This window comes from Silene latifolia, chromosome Y, assembly GCF_048544455.1.
Source record: "Silene latifolia isolate original U9 population chromosome Y, ASM4854445v1, whole genome shotgun sequence".
NCBI classification, from domain to species: domain Eukaryota; kingdom Viridiplantae; phylum Streptophyta; class Magnoliopsida; order Caryophyllales; family Caryophyllaceae; genus Silene; species Silene latifolia.
Genome location: NC_133538.1, coordinates 117,988,699 through 117,993,814, shown reverse-complemented (window position 1 = coordinate 117,993,814; position 5,116 = coordinate 117,988,699). Strand labels below are relative to the sequence as shown.

At 36.8% G+C, this 5,116-nt stretch overlaps 1 long non-coding RNA gene across 1 annotated transcript; it reads left to right on the top strand.

Annotated features, from left to right (window-relative positions):
* The first annotated feature begins 236 nt into the window (after positions 1–236).
* On the top strand, positions 237–3,040 carry LOC141633461 (uncharacterized). Its single transcript, XR_012538222.1, has 4 exons — positions 237–448; positions 632–703; positions 803–901; positions 2,767–3,040. It is a non-coding gene; the product is annotated as an uncharacterized LOC141633461 (long non-coding RNA).
* Positions 3,041–5,116: the final 2,076 nt, after the last annotated feature.

Sequence of the window (5,116 nt, the reverse complement as noted above, 5' to 3'; positions counted from 1 at the left end):
CCCTGTAATTTATTAGGGTGACCAGCTACATTAACATATAAGTATAATGTCCTTGTCTAGCGAGCTTGTATTATGTCTAACGACCTTGTCTAATGAGAGAATACTGACTGTCTAACGAGTGTGGGTATGTAAGTCGATAGAAAAGTGGTTGGTATGTCTACAAAGAGACTTGTGGTGCGAGTGTCTGTCTATCGACAAGAGTGTTGGTCGATAGACAGCCAGTGCTATGTCGGTAGACATATGTGAATGATGCTTCAGACGACTCATTAAACATAACTCCAATCATTTCTAATTGACCTCGCCTACTCTAAACACATAAATACCTCATCCTATCAAACCTAATACACATTTACTCATCCTACATATAAACCCTAATCTACAAAAGAGAGGAGAGAAGGGAGGAAGACACATAGCAGTTGATCATACTTCTGTACCAATCCTAATAAGTGTATATTTATCTATGATTATAAGTAATTCATTACGCTCTCTCGCTTTCCTAGACTAACCCTTGACCACCGTGACACTTGTTGTATTGTCGTGACCAAGGACCTAGGACGGGAATTGGGGATTCGATCATGACTATTGTAATTTATTTGTGGTTAATTGTATATTATTATTATATGTTATTTAGGTGATCAATTCTTAAAGCGGATCATCCTATATTATTGTGTAAATTGTGTGCATGGAGGAGACTGCTAAAGAGGTAGAGATACCATAATCATCCTTTATATCGTATTTAATTCATATCGTGATTGAGATATTGTGTATGTCGTAATTGAATAATCTATGATTAAATTTACAGGATGTCAGTCGAGTATATCGATCGACATGTGTACTGTGGTCGATCGACGGACTGTGCTATGGTTAAACGATAAGGAGCATAGAGGTTGATCAACAGGATGTATGTGTTAATCGGTACTTTGTGTTATGTGTGATATTTTGATTAATGTTCGGCTTTTTTATCATTTAATTGTTTTATGATCATATGGTATGCTTGACAAAGTTAAATAATGAATGATATGTTTTGAATGGTTGTACTATCAAATTGGGTTGACATGATTATGGCCTTGGGCTCCGTATTAAAGTAACGATAAAATTGTGAAACTGGCCTTTGAGCTCCGTGGTTATTCTAGGGATCATCTGGGGAGGTCGGTCCTGCCTCCAATTGATCATGGAAGCCGCCTCTTAGTTCTCCTCTTAGGAACCCACCCTGTGAAGGATGTGCACATTTATGACTGGGTATTGATGAATGTCGTTAAGTCGGTCTGTAATGTCGTGGAAATGGTTTGTTATATAATGCCTTCAATGTGGTCCATATCCGAATGCTGTTGAAATGGTCTGTGATATTAATGCCGTTAGTCGGTATGTGTTACTGTTTATAATAATAATGTTGTGTTTATTTCTTTACTGTTTATCCCTTCTCAACTGTTGGTTGACTTATGCATGGATGTGTGTCAAATTGTCATCTATTTCCAGGATGACCTATTATAAACATTTGATATTTTCGATCGAACGAGGAGAATTTTGAATAGCATGTTTAAAATTTGAGTTTGATGTTGCTGCATTGCGGGACATGGGGCGTGGTATACAAAAGTGCAGACCGGGTAGCAGGTTGAGTCTAGTCATCACCTAGACATATTTATTTAATTTCATAGTTTTATGACTTCCGATGTAACTCATGTAAATACACAATGAATTTCCATAATGTATAAAGCAGTATTAATATTAATTCTATATATAAGTACTTTTGCATTGTTTCTTTTTGTTATTCACTACCTTGGGCAACCGAGATGGTAGCTCCCTTATTTATCCAAGAAGGTCTTGCTAAAGGCTCCGGCATAAATTGGGGGTGTTACAAATTACTATCGGAGTGAACAATACTAGGGCACAAACCAATTAACTCAATGAACCTAGGATGTGTCTTATAAAATGAACCCCGAGTAGAAACTGTTAGGTGCCCCTTTTAGTACGGTTAAGAAGGAGCCATTAATTTGTGCCATGAGCCTCTCTATTTTGTACCGGTAAATGCGGGGAGTGTAAAGAGCATGGGTAGGTAGGATGTGATGTTATGTGAACTGGTTGTTTAATATTTATGGATATCTAATGGTATACCTCAATAAATGAGGTTATTATGAGATTTACAATGTGTGATACGATGACGGTTTAAAAGGGGGATATGTGTTATCGAGTAAAGATGATGAGATATGTTAGAAATTGGTTGGATTGTTGAGAATTGCTTGAACATGAAGTGGTAGTTGGTGTTGTTGCAAGTATGTTCATGTTATGACGGTTACTGTATCGTGCAATTAACATGGTATGATAATGCTTAATGTGAATGGTAAAAATATGAATGACAATTGCTTGAATTGTGAAGTTTGATTTATTAAACATGATGTTAATTATGTGGGAGTAGTCCTTATGCAAGCAAGAGTTGTCATATGATGAGATAATGTAATTAATTATTCTAAGTAGGTTACATAATGAGAAATGGCATTATTAACATCTTAATTGAGGTAATTGTAGAAGTATGAAAGTAAGTATGTTGAGATGAAAAACTTTCGTGAATGGCATGAAATTAGAATGACATGACTAGCGATATGAATAAATAAGGTTAATGAATTATGTTTATTACTTGTGTAAAGTTATATTTGATAGCGAAAGTTGATGGTTTGTATGAATTATATCGAACATGTTAGGAATTATGGCTCAAATGTATAGTGATGATGTAAGCAATTGTGTGAGATTAACTCGAACATGCATGTGCAGGTGTCAATCAAACCAAGCGCGAGAGAATGACGATAGACTAATGACGAGTGAGTTGATCGACTAGCTTCAGGATTGTTGATCGACAGGGAGCCTTGAGAAACAGATGGGTTATTTTATGCAGGTGTGTGTCGATCGACAAAGTGTGATTTCTCGATCGAAATATGACAATCGACACAGTGATTAGTTTAGAGAAATGTCGATCGACAGTATGAGGATATTTTATTTCTGTTTATTTTTGCATGCATAGTACTAGAATGAGATGTCTGTCTAACGATATGAGAGCTTGGTTAATTGTTCTAAGAACAGTACGTGAATATGTGAATACATTATAATTAGACTCAAGCATGTGTATGGGTATAAGCTTGATGATCACATTCCACCTTTTTTATTTTCTTTTCTTAAAGACAAAAATGCCTCCAAAGAAAGCGTCGGTTGCAGTAAACATGTCTACTGAGGAAGTAAAAAGCCTGCTAGATGAATGCTGCACTGACGGAAGCGCTGAAAAATTCGACTAAGAAAGAACCAGTGGTAGATGCGGCAAAGGTGAGCTGAGCTATAGCTCGTCATATGCCTAAAAAGTACAATAGGTTGGGTGAGCCATTGATGTGACTCGTATTTACGCACATTTAATCCCCTAATTAGCCTTGTTTCAATTCTTTCTAGCATGCATTAGGGTCGTTTCTTAACTTTAGCTTCCTATTATGTATACTCTATGAGGTTTGTGCCCTTGGTAGGAGAGAAATGCTAGCCTTGCTTAAACGGAGAAAAACGGAGCTAAATTGATCGCATCAAACGACCAAGCAACAAGGAGGAGACCAATACTAAAAGCCTAAATCAATAAAACAAGTAAATGGTCAATGATGAAGGACCCCCATGACCTCTAAAGGATTCCCAGGAGTTAGAGGGCAGCCAAATGAAAGAAGAAGCAAAACTGCCCTTCAGGACGGGCGTCCTAGACACAGGACGCGAGTCTCAATGAGAAGGATGCGCGTCCCAAGCTCAGCCCGAGCGTCCCAAAGTCAGGACGAGCGTCCTTCAGTGCAGGATGAGCGTCTATCAAGAGGAGGTCGTGCGTCCCATGCCAGGACTTGCAAGGGGTTGGACTTCATTTAAGGGGCTTAATCGTCATTTAAGCCCTTAGTTAACCTAATACTTGTACTTAGTATAAATATTCCCTTGTAATAGGAGATTAGTAACAAGTTATTAAGTAGAAAATTAGTAGATTAAACAAGTCAATTAGATTAATTACACTTTAATCCTTAGTTATTGTTCAAGAATTCTTAGATGTAGTTGGGTAATTAAAGATTATTTGGGTTTTTATTGGAGAATTGACAACTCTTCATCATCAATCAAGTTTTATTCTATTATTCTCTCCTTTCCATTTGTTCATCTAAAAGCTGGTACAATTTCATTACACTTTACTTAATCCTTGTTTATTGCTTTACCCTTCCATTATGTTTATACTTGTTAAGATGATTGACACCATTGTTAACATGTTCATCATGATAATGAGTGAGTATTTCTCTAACTAGGGTTACTGGAAGATTAGGGGAGTTAATCATGGGGTAGATTTATACTTAATAAGTTCATATAAATGCTTGCTTGTTGTAGTTTCAACCTATGTACATGTTATGCTTGATGAAATGCTTGATTGACAACCTAGCATAATTCTCTTATCCTTTCAACAAGACTTGTAAGACATAAACCAACTCAAGGCTTGTTACACCATGCATATAGTTGAATAGGGAGGACTAAGTCGAAGTAGGTGTTGTAAAGTTGTGACCGACTCGGCTCTGAGACCGAAAACTCCCTAGGAATTGTAAGATATAAACTAACTCGATTCCATTACAACAATAATTGCTTGCATCTATGTAACTTATTTATGTGATCTCATCATGATTCTCCTATGAACTCATGACACCCTAGTGTTTTAATCAACTGTTTACAAACTCTATTTGCTTACTTTGCTTTGCTTTCATTTATTTGCTCGTCCTTTTGTTAAGTATAGTATACATAATAGGAAGCTAAAGATATAGCTACTAAGACATAACTACTTACAACCGATAAGTCAATACAATACCCGTCCCTAGGGATCCGACCTCTACCTACCGCTCTACTAGGAGTAGTTTGTTGAGAATTTAAATATTGTTTGAGAGCGTATAAGACACGTCTCACATCAAAATGTCGCCGTTGCCGGGGACGATGTTCAATTGAGTTGTTATCATTTGTTGTTTTTAGTTGTGTCTTTCTTAGCCTTGGGGAAGTCAATCTCCTCAAGGTAGTTTTAATTGTTTTCTAGTTGTTTGATTTTTGCATGTCTGGGAGATTACAAGGTGATCTTTTGCCCATT